Consider the following 23,777-nt stretch of genomic DNA (forward strand, 5'->3'; position numbering starts at 1 on the left):
GCAGCGATGAAGTCTAGGCATGAAAAAAAGAGTACATTTACTATTTATGCATTCATTTTAAATATTTATTCCCCCACCTGCTAATCAGAAATCTTAAGGTGGCTTTCAATATATTTGAAAACATTGGCTGTTAGTGTTGATTTGACAGCATTCTGTGATTTTGCTAAGTTGCTGTTTTATTTGTTCATTGCTCAGGAAAATATTGTTATAGCAAGTCACGGATAATAGTAACAACGGCAGTGGTGGGCTTTGGGTTGTGCGATGCTAAAATTCGGCGCCCCCTGCCTCTTGTGCCCCGTTCTATAGCACTGTTGTAGTGCCCCCTGCAGTACGGCACCTTATGTGACTGCAGTGGTTGTGCCATCCTAAAACCGCCTCTGATAACAGCAGCAACGACAAACGGTAATGATGACAACAACAAAAATTTGAGAGGCAATTTTCAGCCATCCTGAACATTGCTGCAAATGCACACAGATGTGAATGGCCTTCATGGGACGGGACTACATCAGGACTACATCAGGGTTGAAGCAACTCTGTACCGGGGAAGCTGTACCTGTTGAATTTCTGTCTTTCATAGAGCTCTCAAAGGCACTGGAGCCCAGTGAGGGGAGTAATGACATTCCTGTTGCCATGGCAGTCTGACTTCCTCTGACAACACCTCTCTCAGCTTCCTGTAACCTCAACTTAAAGAGGGAGGTGGCCTGAGTAATACAGGACTGTGGCTTGAAATGAATTCTATGCTGCAGAAAACCTGGGGCGCATTCCTTCCATTTTCACTTCTATTATTCTTATTCTTATTTAGATTTCGTACCTGCCTTTCATTATAAGGTGCCAGGGCAGGTTACAGCAATATTAAAAAAAAAACATTAAAAACAGTTTAAAACAAATTAAAACATTGCTTAGGGCTACTTCACACATTATGCATCAAGAAACTCTCTGGGTGAACCAGTTCCTGTAATCTTTGATCCTGCAATCCTTTGATCTTGGATCCATGTAACATTCCCCAAATAATCCTGGGAACTGTGGTTTGTTAAAGGCACTGAGAACAGTAAGTCTGTGAGGGGTGAACTACAGTCCCCAAGATGCTTGGGGAAGTCACGTGCTTTAGAGATAGTTTAAACATATGGTGTCTATGCAGCCTTTATTCCTTGCTTTTATTTAATAGTGAGAACCTCAGTCCTCCTTCACAATGACATAGTATGTGACTTTGGAAAACTGGCATACATAACCATAAGAGAAGCCATGGTGGCTGCCAATATTTCAAATTCCAAAGGAAGGCAATTTTGGGTGTGGACATGCTGGTTTTCTTTTCCAGTCTCAGGAGACTTCAGCACACCTGATTCCTTCTCTGCTGCATTGCACCGAAATACTGTTTGCACCAAACTTCTTCCTGTCCTCAGGTGGCATTTTGCAGGGCCAGCCCAAATCTTCTGGATTCACCTGTGGTGAAGACTAAGATGGTGGCCTCGCCCCTTCCATGCAATGCAGCCCATTGGACTGGTAGACTGGAACATAGGAAACTATCTTATATTGGGTCCATCTAGCTCAGGATGTGGCAACAACTCTCCAGGTTCAGAGTTTCAGACTGCGGTCTTGCCCAGGTATTGAAACTGGGATCTTCTGCATTCAGTAGAGATGTTCTACTACACAGCTATGTTCATTCTCCTAATAGACCTATAGGAAGCTGCTTTATACAGAGTCAGACCACCTCTCTATGTAGCTCAGTACTGTCTATCCTGACTGGCAGCAGCTCACTAGGGTTTCAGGCAGGAGGCATTTCCAGTTCTACCTGGACATGCTGGTGATAGAACATGGACCTTCTATGTGCATGCAAAGCTGCTGAGCTACAACCCTTCCCAAAGAGGTATTTTCAGTAAATCGGCTGGATATTGTTTCAATACTGGGAACAAAGGGGTATCTTTCTCCACATCTGATGGCAGGTAGCAGTCACCTTATGGAGTTCAGGGTATGTTGTGTGAGATGGCTGCCAATGGTACAGCTAGTCCGGCCACTGTGGTGCAGTAGCAGCAACAGCACTAGGCTTGGGTATGGAAAATCCACATTCAACCTCATAAGGTAAAGGTAAAGGTACCCCTGACTGTTAGGTCCAGTTGCAGGCGACTCTGGGGTTGCGTGCTCATCTGGCTCTAGAGGCCGAGGGAGATGGCGTTTGTCCGCAGACAGCTTCCGGGTCATGTGGCCAGCATGATTAAGCTGCTTCTGGCGAACCAGAGCAGTGCACGGAAATGCCGTTTACCTTCCCGCCGGAGCGGTACCTATTTATCTACTTGCACTTGACGTGCTTTTGAACCTCTAGGTGGGCAGGAGCTGGGACCGAACAACGGGAGCTCACCCCGTTTTGGGGATTCAAACTGCCAACCTTCTGATCGGCAAGCCCTAGGCTCTGTGGTTTAGACCACAGCGCCACCCACGTCCCTTATTCAACCTCATACTCTGAGCTTATTCAGTCCTTGCCATATTCAGCAAAGGAGGTTTAGCTAGCAGGTGAACCACTGCCAGTCAACTCAGAGTAGACAATATTCAGCTAGATGTCCAAATAATATGATGTGGTATAAGGCGATTTCCTATATTTCAAGAGAAATGTGAAAGATAGAAGGAGAGAATGGGGGGTAGAGAACATAATGACCATGAATGATGGGAGTTGTAGTCCAAAAGATCTGAAGGGCATCAAGTTGGAGAAGCATATTTGCTGGAGCCTCCAAAGAAAATAAGCACATTTGCTGGAACCTCAAATGAATAAAATCTGTCCTTATCTGACATGCTTTGAGATCAAAGAACACTCTTAGTTATGATCATACTAAGGTGTGGATCTATTGATCTATCTCGTGTCCATCTCTATGTACATAGGAAAGTGCTTTATACTGAGTTAGACCATTGGTCCATCTATATATCAGTACTCTATATTGACTGGCAGAGGTTCTCCAGGATTTCAGGCCAGATTCGCTCTCACTCAGCCAATCCCATAGAAAGCAGGCATTGACTGATCACCTAACAGGTGGTGACTTCGAGCATACTGATCAGAGGCACTTCAAAGCTCCACCCAGGACTCTCCACAAGCCCTGCATGGTCTTGATGATCCTCACTTGATGTAATTGTGAAATCAGGTGATTGACAGCCCTGTGTGGTATAGGGCAGATATGTATCTGGCCACCTGGCCAGATCCAATTCCTTACTCTTAGAGGAAAGCATTGAGGAAAGAGGAAGATAGGCATATTCAGGTACCTCTTTCATATCATTACATAATGAGACGACATAATGACTAAGAGCAGTGAGCCTTCCAGGAGATACTCATGAGACACTGGCCAACCACATAGCCATGAGAAACTCATAAGCAGGACCTGAGTGTGTCAGTACACTCCACTCCTGAAATTTCCAGCAACTGGTATTCAGAAACATACTGCCTTCAACAATGCAGGCGGAACACAGCCATCATGACTACTAGCCATTTGATCTATTTGATCTTCTTTCAAAAGCATCCAAGTTGGTGGCCATTACTGCCACTTGTGGGAGCGATTTTCATCGTTTGTACTGTGTGAAGAAGTACTTTTTCTTTCCGGTCCTGAATCTTCCCAAGAAGGCTTTGATGCTTCGCCTCTTTCTCGGATGCAGGTGCACGACACCTTCGATGCTTTGAGATTGCTCTGAGTCAAAGTCTGGGAAGTCTCTTGGTTTCCATAGTTTTAAGTTTTCATCCACTTGTTTAAAAATGCAGAGATACATCCTCATAGCAACACACCTATTTTAAAATGCAAGAGAACAGATGGGGGTCTCTTTGGGAAACCTAATATAGTTCTCAAGACATAGCCAGGAACTGATTCCAGATCAAGAGCACAACAGTGTACCTATATTGCCATCTCAAATTTGATTTTAGCTCCCAATATGTTGTTTTGAGGTGGTGATTTTTTGGGGGGACAGGGAACAGACTCCCCATAAATGTTGGATTTAGTAAAAGTGAGGATCGATCATGGTTTGATTAAAACTGCACCAAACACTGCTTGTTTAAGTTTAGCTAGCCCAGCTTGACGTACGTAGTTGGCTCAGCACAAGCCATTAACAAAGGCTGAAATGGCCAGTCATCAACCCATTAAAAGAAGCCATCACAAGTCTGGAGACTGCCAGGCACACAGGGGGAGGTTGCCAAGGGGCAATTATGTAAGCGGAAGAGGAAGTCACATTTGGCAAGGGTTTCTGGGAAGAAAAAGGAGGAGGGTAGGCAGAAGCCATGCAGGTGACTGGAGCAGGCTGATGGCACAGAGGCACAGATATGGCTGCTTTGCTGCCTTTGAATCTAATGTTGCACTTCTGCAGGAAGCAAGCCCCTCTTGAGATGTGAATGTTCTGAACTCTCTCACAGTAGATTCAACTGTACATATGTGTAAATAAAACCATATACAGTCGTACCTTGGTTGCTGAACATCTTCAAACTTGTACATTTCAACTCCTGAACGATCGAAAACCGGAAGTGAATGTTCTGGTTTTTGAACAATTTTCAGAAGCCAAACATCTGGTGTGGCTTCTGCAGCTTCTGACTGAGTGCAGGAAGCTCCTGCAGCCAATTGGAAGTTGCGCCTTGGTTTTCAAACTGTTCCGGGAGTCGAATGGACTCCCATAATGCATTCTGCTTGAGAACCAAAGTATGACTGTATCTTAAAGACGCTACAGTTTCCACTGTGCCTGATTTCCAATGGAAACACAAACCGTGGATAATATTGGGGGTGGCTGGTAACAATATTAAGGACACAGAGAAGAGCTCACACCCTGTATTTGCTGAAACTCAGTAGGGTGCCCATTCACACATTGCCGAAAAAGGGGAAATGTATCAGCTCCCCCACCCCCAAGAAGAAAAGAAAAAAGTCATAGGGGTCTGCATAACATTTGTGCATACTAACTTACACATAAAGAAACACACTTAGAAATAGTTATTATAATTAATAATATAGAAATCTAACACATCTCACCATATTGGAGAAGACTGTGCATGTTCAGTTTGTTGTTCAGGTGCCAGCTGCTCTCAAGATTATGGTTTGAAGGTACACGAGGCCAACACCTTGCTGAAGCACAGCTGGTCTGGATCTGGTCAGTATCTGGATAGATGACCAGCTGTGAATCACAGGTACACCACTTTGTGTCCCATGATGGAAGAAAGGTGGGATATAAATGCAAGAAACTTTAAAAAAAACTATTGATGGGGAACTTCAAGGGACCTGCTCTTCTTATTGTCCTTTATTTTTAAACTGGACTGGGGCAAAACAGCCCTACAAACAGAGGACTCCTTCCAATACAGGACTGTCCTCTGTAAAACAGGACTCAGGGCTGGTGTAGAGTTCAGGGATGTTTTGGGCAGTGTGAACTCATAAACTGGTAATCTGAATATGCTTTCCCCCAGTGCATAGAATGAGTCAGACAGTTGCTCCATCTCACTCAGTGTAACTTGTCTACACTGACTGGTAGCAGCTCTCCAAGATATAAGGCAGGAGTATCTCCCAAGCATACATGGAGATGCCAGATATTGAAGTGGGACCATCTGCTTGCAAGGCAGGTGCTCCACCACTGAGCTACATCCCTTCCCAAGCTCTCATTTTTTCCTAATTCCATTGCCGGGAATAACGACCTCCAGGAAACAAGAGAATTGGACTTGTTCAACAATATCATGACCATCAGCATCCCAGGCATGGGGAAGTTCTTATTTTTTAAATAATCAGAAACAACAGCCTTTGTTTTATCATAATTAATACCCAGCTGTTCAGACTTAGAAAAGTTTCTCAAAGCTGATAAGAGATGCCTCAAGCTAATTTGTGCATAAGAGCAGAAGATCATATCACTGGCATACAACAAAACTGAAAATTTCCTGCTGGTGGCAGAGTCAGGTGGGTGTAGGAATCCCACTCCTACTGTGTTCACAAAATGCTGCCCCCGCCTGCTTCAGAAAGAGGGCTCCAACAATGAGGACCCCCTCCATCAATGTGGTGGCCATGTGTGGCCTTTGGCTCTTTCCAGTTCCAGAACCATCTAATGCAATAGCCTTGTACTTCTATTTTCCTTATTTTTCTCTCCCACTCTCTTTCTCATATTGCACTGCTTCTGCTAATTTGTAAGGCACTGATGTGAAATTCATAGCCTTCAAAATGTTTTTAGACTCAAGCTCCCATCAGCCCTGGTCATCATGGCCAAGAGTCAGGGTTGATAGGAGCTGTAGTCCAAATCCAGCAACATTCAAAGAACCACAGGTTTCCCAGCCCTGTTATAAGCCATTATTATAAATGGTGAACTGGTTTGAGAGCATTGGCAGAAACTAGATTATGGAACTGTAACAGGTAAACAACCAAACTAACAATTGCAGTAGGTAAATTGCCTGCCACCATGTGCACCTGCCTGTATCTGAGATCATCATCTAAGAACCTTCTCTGGGTTTCCTCACCATTTGCTGTATGACTGGTAATAATCAAGGAGAGCACCCTTCCATGGTGGCATCCTGACTTTTGAATGCTCTCTGCAGTGATGTTTGCAGGGACAACGTCAAGGGTTGGCATGGGTGGGCACATGTTGAGGGTCCTCAACCCAGCAGGAGACCCACTGACAAGAGACCACCGAAAGTCCTCCTCCTCCTCACAACTGAAACCTGCTTGAATGAACTCCCCCCCCCCCGCATCAGTAAAATTGTCAGAAGACACAGTGAGAGGGAGGTCAAGATGTTCCTATAGTCTAAGTTCTTATCAGAAATAGGAAAGTGGTAGAGTACCTGCTTTGCATTCATAAAGTCCCTGGGTCAATTCTTGGCATCTCCAGGTAGCAGTGGGAGAGATTCCTGTCTGAAATTGCTGGACATCCTCTGCCAGACAGTGTGGTCAATACGGAGCCAGATGAACCAATAGTCACCCAGGATAAGGGAGAGAAAGATATTCCTAAAATCCTGTGATCAAGGTTCTTTGCAATTTAGCTTATTACCTGCCTATGGAACAGAACAGTCTTGTAAGAAGCCCACACAAAAATGTCTGTTAGCTTTCTCCAACTGGCAGGGATAAGTCTTTTCCTAGGAACACAAAATGGCTGAGGGCACAGACCCATAAGACATATACCGTAAGTGCATATGCTAATTTAGCTGTATATATGCAAAATTTAGGTTGAACAGTCCTGGGGGCCACATAGAGGCTTAGATGGTCACATTTGGCCCCTCAGTCCTGAGTTCCCTAGAGTGAGAACATGCTTATGCTATATACATAGGTATACCCCTGCCAAAAATGTTGTGCATAAACAGGAAATGGCGCACAAATTTCCATGCTCCAGGTCCAGTGTTCTAGCCATTACAGGACTAGCCACTCAGTTAGTAGAATAATAGAACTGCAGAGTTAGAAGGGACCCTGAGGCTCATCTAGTCCAACTGCCTGTAATGCAGGAATCTCAACTAAATCATTTTTGGGGTGTGTGTGTAATACAATTCAGCAATTGTTTATCTGAAACATTTGCATTTACCTGGGCTGGAAGCATAACACCAACACATATCTTCCCATACATATGTGATGCTTTCTGCTCTCTTCTCCATTACCCACACCCAGGGATTTTCAACTAGGTGATAAGTTGGAGGCTCATTGTTCCTGTGTTCAAGGAACATCTCCTCTTGCTTCATAATTTGGGTGTGTTGCTTTCTTTTTGCAGCTGGCTGGCAGGATGATATAAGATCCTCATTGTTGATTCCCCAGAGAGGATTAGTTTGATATGACTTTCAGGTTGATTGATGGCTGGAGGTGAGGCCAGGTAAAATCTACCACATGGATGAGCAGTTTGGGGTGCACTTGTGAGAATGGGGAAAATCAGCATCCAGGGACAGTTATCTTCTAGGTTGCAAAGCCAGGGTAGGACCCTGTATCTGACTGAAGACTCTCATCTAGTAAGGAATTGTCTGAAAAGAACCAGAGACAAATGGGTAAAATGCTACCTGGACACAGGAATTGTGTGACTCTCAAATAGGAAAGTAAGAAGTCATCATTTTCATAGAATCATGGAATTGTATTTTTTATATATATATATAATATTTTATTAGATTTTACAAAGAGAAAAATTACAATAGAAAAACAATGCATACAACAAACATCAAAACACCAACAAATACCAACATTTAAACAACAAATACAAACAGTTAAAATACAACCAAAAAAATAAAAAAAGAAAATATTACAAACTTAAAAAGCTTGAAACATAAAAAAGAAAAAAGAAAAACCTCTTTTCAAATTCTTAACCTTCATAACCTTATTTTCCTGACTTCCACCTGCCATCCTTTCTTGTATTCCACTTTGAAATTAATTAAGCAAGTTCATTCCTATTAATTTTATCCTTTAAAAATTCCTTCACATATTGTACTGTTCAAATTTTTCGTCCAATATCTATCCCTTCTTTCATACTCTTATTTACCTTATTCACTAGAACCCCTTCATTTCATTTCAATGTCCTCAACATTCAAAAAGGAATTGTAGAGTTGGAAGGGAACACGAGGGTAACTTAGTCCACCTCCCGGCAATGCAATTTCCATTCTGCCCTGTATTTGTCATATCGAGCATTGTTTCCATTTTGCTGCAATTTGTCTTCCGCAAACACTGCATTGTTCTTCCCACCGTCCATTGTAATGAAATCACGTTATTTACATTAAGTTACATTGTCATTACATCATTCTACCCCATTCATTTCAATGCAAAGGCAATGCAAATGGGAGGGAAATGCAATCAATTACATATCCCAAAGCAACAATGACAGCAAATGCTGATGGCACTCAGAGGACTGATTTCCATTCCAGATATGGGAAAAATAAGCGAACATTGGCAATTTCCACTCCCATTTTCATTTTTGTCAAATTCTCCAACATCCCGACTCTCAAATGCTGCAATTCTCCATAAAAGGAAACCTAACCCATAAGTATTCAGTAACGGTAATTCATTGTATGTACTGGGGCTGCCTCTGAAAGATATCTAGAATCTTCAGCTGGTGCAAAATTATTGGTTTTCATTTCTATATCAGAGCATGTGGCTATTTTCAGAGTACAAGACGGTAGATTTCTGCTCCAGGGTAACTTACAATCGAAAATTCACCACTAAAGTGTTCTTCCCTGAGCCACAAATCATGGGCATATGCTGGCATTTTAGTGAGGTGGCTCTGGCACTATGGATATGGAGCATGAGGTTTCTGCTCTTATGAGAAATGAATACTGCATGATGAACATGTGTGAGTTCCAGGACATAGGAACAGGGCATGGATGGCTTGATGGGATGAAACAGGTTGATCTAGCATTGTTATAAAGGTTCTACAACCATCACTGACCATAATAAGGGTCACAATAAAAGCTAAGAGAGCAAAATAATAGTAATAATTTATTATTTGCACCCCACCCATCCGACTGGGTTGCCCCAGCCACTCTGGGTGGCTTCCAGACAATGGAAGTGTTTGGCCAAAGTGGCAAGGAACTACAGAGAGAAAAAGCAAGGAGATCCATCCTCCAAGGGACTATAGGAAAGTGAGCTGAGAGGTGCAGTGAAGGGGAAACAGAGCTAGGAACAGAAAATCAAAGGCCCCCAGTTCAGTGGAAGAGGATCTGCTTTGCATGCAGAAGGTGTCAGGTGCAATCCCTAGCTTCTCCAGGTAAGGGATGTTTTCATGTCTGAACCCCTGGAGAGCTGCAGGCAGCATATACAGTACTGAGTTAGATGGACCAGCGGTCTGACCCTGTACAGTGGTACCTTGGGTTAAGAGCTTAATTTGTTCCAGAGGTCTGTTCTTAACCTGAAACTGTTCTTAACCTGAAGCACCACTTTAGCTAATGGGGCCTCCTCCTGCTGCTGCGCCGCCACCGCACGATTTCTGTTCTCCTCCTGAATCAAAGTTCTTAACCTGAGGTACTATTTCTGGGTTAGCCTGTAATCTGAAGCGTCTGTAACCCGAGGTACCACTGTATAAGACAGCTTCCTATGCTCATAAATCTAAAACAATGTGATTGATACTGTAAATCACTTTGATATGCCTCATGGGAAGCAATGCATACATGATGATGATGATGATGATGAATAGGCAAGGAAAGAACCAAGTCTACCAAGGCAATTAAGTTGTTGGCTTGTCCAAACAAGAGATCTGTATGGGATGCAGAAATTAAGCAGAGGGTGCTATCTAAGCAATTTACAAAGCCAGACAGTACCGGTCATTGGCTGAGTCCTGGCATTAGTACAGAAAGGAGTTCAAGGCCTATGCTTTGATAGCTTGCAGGTCAAAGAGACCACCCGGATAGTGACAGATGTGGTTCTGAGCCACTTTGCTCCTGACCGCATTGTTCGAGTGTGAATGAAAGCCTCCACCACCATCCTAGCTTGCCAGTATAAGCAGCATGCTTATTAGGATGGGTGTGTTTCAGTAATGAACTCCTCAATCCCTTCTGGCTCTCTTGTCAATTTCAGGCATGACACAGACACAAAGGTACCTTTTTATAGGTAGGAAATTATAGGTGCTGGTACTTCAAAGGCTTTTTGCACCAAGAGCTTTTCCCTTTGATAAATGACAGCATTGTTAATGATGATTTATTGCAGAGGCCAGCTCAACAAACCAAAATAACTTGTTTCCATGCATTGGCTTCAGAGTAGGTTAATTCCTCCCCCCTGCTTTGGGCTATCCATCGCCAGGAGGTAGCTGGTTAACAGCTGTTTAAGTACTGGTGAAACATCTCATTTATTAACTTGTCATCACCTGTCATAAAGTTTAGCCAAATGCAAAGTGATTGTGCACTTAAGTCTGAGTAATTACCCTGTTATTAAAGCAGGCTTACTTCATCTAGCCTCGTGAAGGCTTACCTTACCTTTGTTCCATTTATTTTGAGACCAAATAAGTACTGAACTGAATGTATTCACCTTGCCTCTGTTCTGAAAAAGATCACACCTACACCAAGCAATTAAAGTACATTTCCACAGCCATGGCTCTCTCCGCAAGAATCCCGGGCACTTTAGTTTTGTGAGGGGGGGTCTCCTAACAACTCTTATCCCCCTTAAGAAGTTTACACTTCCCAGAATTCTTTGGGAGAAGCCATGACTGCTAAAGTGGTATAAGAGTACTTTCAATGGATGGTGCAGATATGGGCAAACTATATGTTTACATATGAATGTGTGTAATAACAATGGCTGCTTTCTCCTCTTGAGAGCCACAGCCCCCAACAATATCCTTCTGGGGACTGCATGGGAGTGGTGGGTGGAGTCAGGGCCAAAGGTAGCCAAACTACGATGTGGCACCCAGACTGGTGACTGGGAATGGCCGCCAGGACCGTATAACACCCATCCTAAACGAGCTACACTGGCTCCCGGTACATTTCCAAGCACAATTCAAAGTTGGTGCTGACCTTTAAAGCCTTAAACGGCCTTGTCCCTGAAGGAGCCAAAAGCCTATTGTTCAGCTGGGACACTATTCTGGTGGTTCCCTAACTGCAAGAAGTGAAGTTACAGGGAACCAGGGAGAGGGCCTTCTCAGTAGTTGCGCCCACCCTGTGGAACGCCCTCCCATCAGATGATGCCAAATAGATAAACAACTGCACGACTTTCTGAGGACATCCATATCAGGAAGTTTTTAATGTTTGATCTATCATTATGTTGTTATATTCTCTTGGACGCTGCGGGCAACCCAGTCAGATGGGCAGGCAATATTAATAATAATAATAATTAGAGAGAAGGTGCACGCCTCTTGTTTGATCAGTGTCTTAGCTTGCATGTAAACCAAGTGTCTAAACCACTTATATACCTGGTGCATCTTGTAACCTGTGCCTCGCCTATGCACTGATCTTTTATGCATTGAAGTCTCTGGCAGAAAGACAGATGGAACTCCGAGTTCTTCATCTGGCAGGGAGGGCCAGAATCTACAGTTGGTTCCATTCCAGTCACACAAAAGCCAGAAGTTTCTACATTCTCCCCTCCCCAAGTTCTCTTCCTAGGCAAGCAAGAGACATTATGGAAGGACACATTCCAGGGGACTGCAGAACCATTTCTGGCCTACAGGTCACAGGTTTTCCATACTGTTCTAGGCTAACAATCTTCTGGAGCAATTTGGAACAGTGAAAAGTGTGTGTGTGTGTGTGTGTGTGTGTGTGTGTGTGTACACATGACCCTTTCTCTTCCTCTGTTTTTGGAAACATAATAGGCTCCAGCCATTTTCCTTTTCCCCAAATCCAAATGAAATATTTACCACATGAAAGCTCTATTCATGTGCTACTCATGTGTAGGGCACGTGTACATTGAGGGTGGGTTGGGGCTGTGCTGTTAGACCTACCATTGGGTCTTTGGCTTGTTCTCTGTTCAGCGATTTCTACCCTCACATCTCCTTAAAAGCAGTGGGTATCTTCTTCAAAAACCTAAAAATAAAAAAATAAAACCCCCTCAAGCTTAGTGCAGATTTGGCAATGTTCCAGGGAAAAAAGTCTCCTCCAGATTGAAGCACCTCCTCTTCCCCCAAGATTTTCCAAGGTCAGTAAAAATGAGAACAATTGCAAATATTAATTAAAAACAACACCTCTGCACCACAGATTTCTCTCCAGCATTCATGTGTAAGTTGATAAGGGAATTTGAGCCAATCATAAATCTATCTCAGATGCAGCAAGAGATTTTCTTTTGCAATTAACAAGCTGGGTGTGTTGTGCAGTCATTACAAACAAGGTAAAACATTCCTTTGCATGTCTTCTCTGTGGAGGCTAGTGGAAAATGTGGAGGCCAGCAGGCATGCTAAGAGGATTCTGTGTGATTCTATGCCCCAGGAATACAGAAAAACTCAGACAGTTGGATCCAGACTAGGGATGGACAAATCTCACAGTTTTGTATCTCATTTCCCCCCAATACTTGAGTTCACTTCTCTACATTTCTAACAGTAGAAGCAGAACACAGTCTTCATGGTTTGTAGCTGCTGCTGGCTTCATCCACTATGAATTTGTCCAATCCTCTTCTAAAGTCATCATGTTGGTGGCCATCATTACACCTTATGAGACTGGATTCCATAGTTTAACTATGCACTGGGTATAGAAGAACGTTTTTTTGTCTGTCCTGAATTTTCATAGAATTGTAGAGTTGGATGGGACCTCAAGGGTCATCGTCCAATCCGCTGCAATGCAGGAATCTCAACTCAAGCATCCATGACAGATGGCCATCCAACCTCTGCTTAAAAACCTCCAGTGAAGGAAAGTCCACAACTTCCTGATGAACAGCTCTTACTGTCTGAAAGTTCTTCTAACATTCAGCTTCACTGGAGGTCCATGAGTTCTAGCACTATGATGGAGGGAGGAAAAACCTTTTCCTATCCACTTCCTCCACACTTCCCAGTATTAACTGACCCAAATTGTACCTCCCAAGTCGTGTGCTGATTGGACTGCAGCTGTCCATCACATGTCAGCTTTCTCAGAATGTTGTGACATGGCTCTCAGCTCATTTAAAAGTATCAATATCAAAAATGAGTTTTCAAACGGAAACGAAAGGCATATGATATTGAGAAATGTGAACTCAAGAGGAAATTCAAATGTACATAAAAAAGGTAAAGGGTCCAGTCGTGGCCGACTCTGGGGTTGCGGCGCTCATCTCGCTTTATTGGCCGAGGGAGCCGGCGTACAGCTTCCAGGTCATGTGGCCAGCATGACTAAGCTGCTTCTGGCTAACCAGAGCAGCACACGGAAACGCCGTTTATCTTCCCGCTGGAGTGGTACCTATTTATCTACTTGCACTTTGATGTGCTTTTGAACTGTTAGGTTGGCAGAAACTGCTAGGTTGGCAGGACGAATGTACATATTTTAGTATTATTTATATGCATTTCCCCCTTCTGGAAAATCATTTTTTTAAATTGCAGATAAATATGAGTGAAAATAATGTTGACTGGAACTAGACTGATTTCCCCATCCCTACAAATGCACAAGGCCAAACCTGAGGACATTCAGGGTCAATGTGGTATAGGGTTCAAATCTCCTCAGCCATGAAGCTTGCTGGGTGACCGAGGCCATTTGCTGACTCTTAGCCTAGCCTGCCTCACAGGCCTGTTGCAAACATAAAATGGAAGGGGAGGGTACATTACATTAAGCTCCTTGGATGACATAAGAGATGCAAACAAATGAATAAGGTGTGTATGTGTGTGTGTGCACGCCAATTAGCATCCAATAGCTAATTGGCATGTGTGCACGTGCACACACACACACACACAATGTTAGCTACTCCCTGCGACAAAGTACCCAATTTTGCTCTGCTTTATGTATAGACCACAAAAGAAAGGTGGAATTTGCATTGGTTTTATTCTTTCTTGTAGACTGATACTTGCAAGAGAAAAGAAGAAGGAGAAAAGGGTAACATTTTGTGCTCCGGGTTGAATGTATAATTTTTTTGATTTGTGTTTGCTAGTGTTACCACATGGTCATTTGTGATCTTTATGTGTAAAGACCACTGAGTACATTGCTAATGAATTTGACCCTACCCTACCTGGCTTACTCCTAATTTGTCTTCTGGGTTTTCGTTGAACCTTGTTCATTTGGAACTCATTATGAATAGTGTGATTTTGACAGCAGGTAACTGGGCTGGTAATTAAGGAATCATTGGATATGACTCGGAATACACTGCATTCAGATGAGGGCTATGTTTGGTAGTTAGTCAAACTGAAGTACTTCAGTTAGCTAACCAAAGTACTGTATACACTGACTGGCAGCAGCTTCTCAGGGTTTCAGGCAAGAGCCTTTCCCAGACAAACTAGGAGATGCCAGGGACTGTATCTGAGACCTTTTGCACGCAGGACAGTTGCTCCGCCTCTAGGCTATGGCCCTTCCCCATTTAGCTGGGTGGGACAAAACTTCCCTGAGACTCAACACGGCAGTCCTGTTCTGTGTGGTGTTGAAACCTCCTCAGTTCTCACTTTGCTTAGGAGCAAAGGCACAGCGGTGCGGATGCTGAGTGAGTGAGCCCCAGATCCGTCCTCCCTCTGTCAACAGCAAAATAATGGGCGTGGCGCAAGCCTGGAGGAAATCTGTGTCAGGCTGGTGATGGGAAAATACGGCAGCTTGTCAAAGCAGCTTGGCCTGCAGCAGAGAGACGAGTGAGATTAGTAGGCATTGTCTCACCTGTCGGCAGCCTCTTCAAGGCCTGTTCCTTTTGACAGGGCGGAGGTGTGAGAGTGATTCTCTCTTGATCCCACCCAGGGCTGCACAGGGTGGTGGTGTGTGCATGGGGAGGAAAAGAGAGCTCAGAGGGAATGACTGAAATGATATTGCTTTCTTAGGTGTAGAGAGAAGCATTGTTGCCTTAAACCATAGTGGTTGCACGGGCACATGCACAAAAAAAAGAAGGAGCTGCCTTGCTTAGAACTGTAGATCTTTTTAGCACGCTTCTGTGTACTCAGCGCTGGCTCTAAGCTTGAGAAGCTCCCAGGCAAACTGCCCTCTGATGAGTTCCCTCCTCTACTGTTGGGACTTGGTGGCTTTACCCAGTGCTTTTTTTTCTTAAAACATGTTTAGGGGTACTCTCATTTTGACTCAAGACAATCATCATTTCATAGTTCAAATCAGGGGAAATAAATACAGTACATGGACAAGAGTACAAAGATTCACAAAATGTTTAGGAGGATGTGTACCCCTGCATCCCCCCAGGAAAAAAAAAGCACTGGCTTTACCTCAGAGGCAGCAGGAGGATCTTTTCAGCCTGTGGGCCACATTCACTTTTGGGAATGTCCCAGGGGCCACACATAGGCAATAGGTGGGGCTAACCCATAAACAGCAGTAGTATGAAAGTGTCCTGGGATGATCCCCTTGCTTGGGTACAGCTGAAATTCTGTATTAATGTGTGCGGTTTTTTGTTATGCATTTGGAATTAATTGTTCCATCACGATCTGCTCTGATTTGGAGGATAAATTAGTGTAGAACAACAAATTAAATTGGTAGGGATTAGTTGTTTTCTCAATAGTGGTGGTCAAATCTGGGCAAAGTCAATTTAGCATAGCAAATCTGGAAGCACATTGCAAAGACCCAAGATCATAAAGCCTTCAGAAGGAATTTGAATCAAGGGATCTTCAGAGCTGGACAACAACACAGAGACTTTGTTTTGTCTCTGTAAGAGTTGCATGACGTACTTGCTGAAAAAGGGAGTGCCAGAGCCAAGTACATAGACATTCTTGGTTATCGTGAACTACTGGTGATTAGTAATAGGCCAGACCCAAACACCCCCAGGGACCAGTTTCTACTTGATGAACCAATACACAATTCTAGATGAAGGACATTTCAGGGCGATGCTTGCCTTCTCACAGGAGCACTTCTGAGTGCGGCTTTCATTACGATGCTTTTTATGTCGATTGAAAACTGGGCCAGCATTGCAAAGCTTTCAGAACATCAGGCCATCAAGATGATGATCTGATTTGCAACCACTTGACCCCAATTTTCCACGCACAGAGCAGAACCTCCCCTTTGAAACTCTGATTCTAGGAAAAGAGCCGGAAAGCATGTGGTCATGTGGTTTTTGAAAACAGCGTTGTTGAAAGTTTCTGGAGATCCTTTTGGCTGGCATGCCATCTCTGGTTACATCCGTCGAGTCGCATTATGCTGCTGATACTATCTAATAAGAAGTGATGGATGTGACTGGGATTGGGAAGCTAAAAGAGTGACACTGCAGCCTCAAGAGAGCTGGAGAAGCCCTCCCGTTCCTTGCTTTAGCTCTCTTTTGCAAAGGGAGTTTTAAAGGCTGCGTGGCAAAAGAGGATATATGTTTTTATCTTCCACCCCATAACACTAGAACTCAGAGGGGGGTCACCCAATGACCATGATTGGCTATAGAGCTGGTAGCGTATATTGGTCAGAGCGTTGGGACTAGCACCTCAGAGACCAAGCTAACAAGTCAGAATAACAGAACAATATTCCAAATAAAAAACAATCCCCAACTTAAATACAGTGCAATCATAAAAACAAAACAAAGACATGGTTAAAAACTACCAAACAAGGTGGTGGTGGGGAATCAGCTAAAGGCCTTTTGAACAGTCATGTCTGCTAACTGCCTGAAACCATGTAGTGATAAGATTGGCAGCCCACATGGGGGGCACCACCACAGAAAATGCCCGAGCCCTGTTTGCCATCAGCCATGGATGAAGGGGTTGAAGGGCTTGGATCAGGACCTCTGATGATGATCAGAACATGTGAGAAGGAACATATGGAAGAATGTGGACCTTAGGATACCCAGGTCCCAAGCTGTTTACATTAATGGGTGAATGGACCTCACTTGGCAAAGTGTTCTGTTGGGTGGGCACCACTACAGAGCCTGGGCTAGCCTTGGTTGCCATCAGCCATGCCTTGTGAGATTTAGGGATTGGAGTAGGATGTCAGCTGATGATTTGAGAATGCGGGGGGGGGGGATGTATGGAAGAAGAGTGTTCTTAAGAATTTACGAGAGAAGGTGGTCCTTAAGATATAAATGGATGAGGGGTTCACCATGAGCAAACAAGCCCCTGGCTACTTCAGCTGGCTAAAAGGGTTAGATGACTCATGAATGAAAGGGAATGAAAGCAAACAGATACTTGTTTTGCATATTCCGTCCAGGCTGGGGATGTCTTGGGTTCCGGCTTGCCTTGAACCTTGAATACTCAGAGGATCCCTTAGGAAGTGTATCGTTCACCTTCTACCCCTTTGTTGAAAACCTTTGAAAGGAAGAGGCTACTCAACAAAGCCTTCAAAGGGGAATGGTGTTTACAAAGAAAAAGGAACCAGGAGTACATAGTGGAAAGTGCAACCTTATTCCCCTGCTAAAACACCCCTTTTGCTGTTTCTGTGGCTGGCAAGATCCTGCTTAGCAACTTGGAGACGAGTCTACAGGTCTCTGCTCGCTCCTCTTTCCCTGCGCCCATCTAAAGGGAAGACAAGGCGGGGGGGGGGGGGGAGAGACGAAGGTGCGTTTGACAGCTGAAGAAAAGGGTGTGACAGCCGGAGCTGTGATCACTCAACAGAGCGGCCTGTCAGCTTCCCTTATTGAGTTGTACTTGAAGGGCTGAATAGGAAACAGACCGGGATGCTTTTGAAGTCACATTTCTTTGTTGTGATTCTGTCGTTGCAAAGCCGACGGAAATCTGGCAGGGCAATAATTGTTGTTGGTGCCATGTTTTATATGCAGACGCATTGTTGGGTGCCAGAGGGAGGGGGGAGGAGTGGAGAAAGGAGGGAAGCTTTAAAAAGAGGGCAAAATAGCTGCAGTTGATGATGATAATGATAATGATAGATAACAATGTTGAGATTTGGCAGACTTTTTCCAGCCCGTAACAACAGTTACAGAGGTTGTCCACACCCGGGGTTCTGTTTGCTTTTCCATTATGGTGTGGGTGGGTGAGGCATCAGCTGTGCTTCCACCCAACTCGTGCAATCTGCTTTACGTTGCTTATTATGGACTTATTAAGGGATCATTATGAACTGCTTGAGCCCTGCCTATGAGCTTCCTGGGTGTGTGTGGCCGGCCACTGGGACAGAATACTGGACTAGCAGGTCTGATCCTGCAGACATTTCAGCTATTAGATCTATATCTCATGTGCTAGCAGATCTGAGGCTGAAACAACAACAAGTCCCTCTAATAAGGGTGCTGGAGGATCAGGCCAAAGGCCTCTCTAGTCATCCTTTCCCCCACAGGGGTCAATCAGTTTCCTCCAGGACGCCCACAAGTAGGAAAACATAGCTTCCAACATTCCTCAGATGAAAATAGGGACATTTCTCACTTCTCCCCAACTAACGCTTCTCAACCCCCCCCCCCATTTATTCCCTGTCCCCCCATAGAGCATTTCCATTGCCACTATCCAAACAGGCCACAGTATGCACACCGTCCACCATCCTGAGAAAATTCCTCAACCCCTGTGGAAGAAAGGGGTTAAGATTACTGCATGTACGGTGTTAAAGGAAAATATTATGAAAATGATTTATAGATGGTACTTAATCCCAGTAACATTAGCAAAGGTCTATCATATGAGTGATAACTTATGTTGGAAATGTAAAGAAAAAGAAGGTACCTTCTACCACATGTGGTGGACGTGTCCAAAGGTGAAAGACTTCTGGAAAAAGATATATAATGAACTGAAAAAAATGTTGAAATATACATTTATTAAGAAACTAGAAGCCTTTCTACTTGAGATAATAGGAATGGAATTGCCCAAAAAAGACGTTAGACTGTTTTTGTAAGCCACAACTGCAGTGAGAATTTTACTAGCCAAAAATTGGAAATCACAAGAAATACCAACAATGAAAGATGGGCAGATGAAGATGCTAGACTTTTTGGAGCTTGCCGACCTTACTGGAAGAATCCGCGATCAGAAAGAGGAGGAACATCAAGAAGATTGGAAGAAATTTAAGGAATATCTAGCTAAATATTATAATATAACATAAGTGGAAATACTTGCAAGTATTAAATTGGCTTAGGATCAAAGTATGTTGAATTGTATAATACTATGGATTGAGATTATGATGAAAAGAAAGGAAGTTAGTAATCTGAACTAGTTAATTGTATTGGAAAGTGAATATTGGAAAATTGCTAAAATGAGATTCAATGAAAATCAGTTAGGAAGGATCCGAGGAAGTCATTCAATAATGGAAATTAATTTGGATTTGAATTGGAAGACATTTTATATGTTTGTTTGTTTTTCTTTTTATATGTTTTGCGTTGTGTTGTATTTGTTATAAATTTGGGAAATTAATAATTTTTTTTGAAAAAAAAAAACCTCAATCCCAATTTTTTTAATTGCATTTTTCTTTGGTAGATTTACAAGAAGAAAAACACACACCAATAAATAAATTTTAGGAAGGGGCAAGGTTACAAGTGGGCACACAAAGCATTTTTTCCTTCCCGCCCAGGTTAGCCCTACCCTCTCCCTACACCTCAGAGACCCACAGCGGGACCTCAGCAGTGGCAGCCTCTCCCCCTCCTTGCCTGCTCTCCAGCAGCTGCTACGAGATACCCATGGGAGGAAGCCAGCAGTGGCCACCATGGGAGGCAAAAGGATGCTCCCTTGCAGCTGTTGCTGCTGCCGCCACCACCACTCAGGACAAGTGCTGGCCCATCCTCCCCTCTGAGCTCAGTGGTGGTGGCACCAGCAGGGGAAATAGGGATGTTCTAGGACAGCGGCTCTCAACCTGTGGGTCCCCAGATGTTGCCGGACTACAACTCCCACCATCCCTGAGCTCTGGCCTTGCTAGCTAGGGGTGATGGGAGTTGTAGTTCAACAACATCTGGGAACCCACAGGTTGAGAACCGCTGTTCTAGGATCAGTTCAGAAGCCAGGATGGCTTTCATAATTCTGGGACTATCCCTGGAAAATAGGGACACCTGGAAGGTATGGGAAATGGAGGCAATAGCTTTCTCCTGCTGATGCAACCTAGCGATTGGTGCTTAGAGGCTTACTTCCTCTGATTCTAGTTGTTCCATACAGCCAGGGTTTGGCACAAAGGTAGGATCAGTATTTTTCTCTTGTGACGTTAACTCAGATTCTGTGTCAATTTATTCTATTACCCCCTACTTATGCATATGCAGTGGGTGGGAATGGGAAGAACGGAGAGTTTAGTCTTCTGCAATTGGTAGAAATTATTCCAATATATGAAAGTCTATTTAATTTTCAGAAATTGATTCTGTTCTGACAGACATGGAGAGGGGTCTTAGAGTTCTCTGTGCATTGCTCAGAACATTTGAAGTCTATCATGGTGATAATGAGGTCTAGAAACTTACTTTTCTTTTTCAATGAAAACTGAGATTCTCGGGTTGCAGAGATCCCTGCCAAATAAATACTTCTCCAGTTTTGCTGCATGTTGCCTTCTAAAGGCAGCCTCCATTCTTATTTGGTATCACGCTTCCCTGACCTTCAAGGTCTGTGGTTATTGACATTTTGCTCCGGCTGAGTCAATATTAACTTCTTAGGCCAATGGATAATAAATAGAAAAAGAGAAAAAAATAAGCAATGCACAGTTAATATTGATTTATGATTATTTGGGCCCTTTGCATGACTTTCCCACGCACAAGCCAACTTTCAACAAGCAGGGATTAAATGCTTCTTAGTGCCAAGAGGCGAAACAAATAGGGAAGAAGGTCTGTTCCAAGGTTAAAAATACAGTCAGATCCTTTAGAGTAATTGTTTATGGTGAGTAAGCTTTCAAGCATGGTTTATATGAGAAACTGGCTGGTCTTGTAGCTGATTCACATAGTTTTGGAGAAAGGCTGCAGCTCAGACATAGAGCACAAGGATTGCATTGAGAAAGTCCTGAGTTCAGATCTCACACAAAGAAGGGCTGCAGAACAATATACAGAAGTTGTTGGGCTCCAAGTCCCATAATTCTTGACCATTGGCCATACTGGCTGCAGCTTGTGGGAGTTGGAATCAGACTTCTGGGGACTTCCGGGTCGGCGCCATCGCCGAATGGCGGACTCCCTCCGAGCTCCGGAGGGAGTCGGCTGGGTAGGGGTCGGGTCCTGCCGTGCCGGCGATGCGGGGACCCTCAAAAACCATGGGCGGAGATGCCCATGGACTTGGTGACTCGGCGGGCACCGTTTGCGCCCCCCGACCCGCGAAGGAGCCTTTTTAAAGGCTGCGGAGCGGGTGACGGGGTGTGTGTGTGTGTGGTGCTGTGAGTCCAATGCTTCCCCTGCCCAGCAAAGCCGCATGCCATTCGGCGGAGAGCAAAGACTTCTTCTTTGAAAATTTCAGATTTGGACTAAAAGGAACAACCCGTGAGTAAATTGATTGGACTTAAAAGGGAAATTTGATCTTTGAATTTGGAGCGAGCGGGGGGAGTGCAAAAAGGAAGTCCGCCCCCCCCTGTTGTAGCTGGCTCAACGCAAGGATTTGACAACTAAGATCGAGAGATGAACTTGTTTACCTGAAAAAAATTTTTAACTTCACGAAGGGAAATTACAATAATTGTGCTGGAGGAGAAGACTGATTTGTGGGAACTAAAATGCAACCCCCCCGGGAACCGGGAACGATCCGCTATGAGAGACTGGTGAAGAGACACAGAAACTTTGACAGCTGTCAAAGTAGCTGTCAAAGCAGGAAAATAAAAGATGGACCAAATTTGAAGCCGGAGTATTTGGAACATCCAGACTTTAAAAGGACCAAGAAATAGAATTTAAGTTAGACTCTTAAACATAGAGGTCTGGATGGAAGAACAATGACTTTTTCTGAGAGTTTTTTCGAGATTGGACTTTCTTGGCAGTAGACAATGGATGAACTTTGGGGATTGGAACCGGGGAATGGGGGGGGGGAGATTTGGAATCCAAAGGCTGTAAAATTATATATTATTTCTTTCTTTACTTTTTTCATGTTTGTTGTTTGAAAATAGGGGAATTCGTGGAAGGGAAATGGGGTCGATCTTAGGGAATTATATAAAATATAAGGAGAAATGGTTCATTAAGATAAATAAGATAAATTAATTTGGAATAAATGGGTTATTTAAAATTACAAATAAGGTTTTAAAATTTGGGGTAAGAATCTGTGGAATCAATTTAAGGGAAATGGAATACAAGAGGGGGAGGGGGGGGGGAAGTTCGGGAAAGATGCCACTGAAACCAAGTGTAAATCATATTTGTTTTTTCTTTCTTTCTTGCTATCTTTCCTTTTTATTCTGGAAAATTTTTAATAAATATTATTAAAAAAAAAAAAAAAAGGAATCAGACTTCTGGAGGGCTGTACCTGGCTTAAAAGTCTCTCAAGTAGCCATACCAGAAATACCTTTGTCTACTTCTTTGGCAAGTTGGAATGGACCAATCAGCCTGCTTCAGTTGCCTTAGCTTCTCATTCTTCCATTCTTAAACTCATTTCTCCACATTTCTGCAGCAATTTGTGATTTATTTATTTTTTAAAAAGAAGTCCTCATGCAAGTTCATCAGCAATTTGATGTGCATTTCTCCAGATAAACATAATTTTATATGTAGCTTTGACTAACGTGCACACTTTTGCAAGCAATGCCCCCTAATGCAATCCCTACTTGTACATTATTTTCACCAATTTAGGTATTTTAATGCGTATTTTACTCTAGTATGCTCCGTTTTGTACCCATTACTTGGCTGGAGAACTGCACTGCAAATTGAAGGATGGCCGTGTTTCAGTTTGCATATTATATCATTTTAACAGTCCTAGCTTCCCCCAAAGACTCCTGGGGACTGTAGTTTGTTAAGGGTACTGAGAGTTGTTTGGAGACCCCCTGTTCCTCTCACAGAACTACAGTGCCCAGAGTAATAATAATAATAATAATAATAATAATAATAATAAATTTTATTTATATCCCGCCCTCCCCAGCCGAAGCCGGGCTCAGGGCAGCCAACAACAATCAAATAATCAAACAATCAAATAATCACACATTCAAAAATATTTCATTATAAAAATTAATTAAAATCAAATTAATGGCAACCGATTAAGATTCTGTGCAGGTTGCCAGAGGAGGGAGTCAGGCTGCGCCTTGACCAAAGGCCTGGTGGAACAACTCTGTCTTGCAGGCCCTGCAGAAAGATGTCAGGTCCCGCAGGGCCCTAGTCTCTTGTGACAGAGCGTTCCACCAGATTGGAGCCGCAGCCGAGAAGGCCCTGGCTCTAGTTGAGGCCAGCCTAACCTCTCTGAGGCCTGGGACCTTGAGGATGTTATTATTTGCAGACCGTAGGTTTCTCTGTGGGGCATACCAGGAGAGGCGGTCCCGTAGGTACAAGGGTCCTAGGCCGTATAGGGCTTTAAAGGTTAAAACCAGCACCTTTCCAGTACCCAGGAAAGAGATGTTGATTGTTAAATTACACTGAGAA

At 43.6% G+C, this 23,777-nt stretch overlaps 1 long non-coding RNA gene across 1 annotated transcript in view; it reads left to right on the plus strand.

Moving 5' to 3' along the window:
• Positions 1-3,155: 3,155 nt before the first annotated feature.
• LOC307203995 overlaps positions 3,156-23,777 on the plus strand; it is a 38,897-nt gene continuing 18,275 nt past the window's right edge. Inside the window, exon 1 of the long non-coding RNA XR_013833431.1 lies at positions 3,156-3,239. This is a non-coding gene — a long non-coding RNA (uncharacterized lncRNA). The remainder of the gene's footprint in view (positions 3,240-23,777) is intronic.

This window comes from Podarcis cretensis, assembly GCF_951804945.1.
Source record: "Podarcis cretensis genome assembly, chromosome: 15".
Taxonomy (NCBI): domain Eukaryota; kingdom Metazoa; phylum Chordata; class Lepidosauria; order Squamata; family Lacertidae; genus Podarcis; species Podarcis cretensis.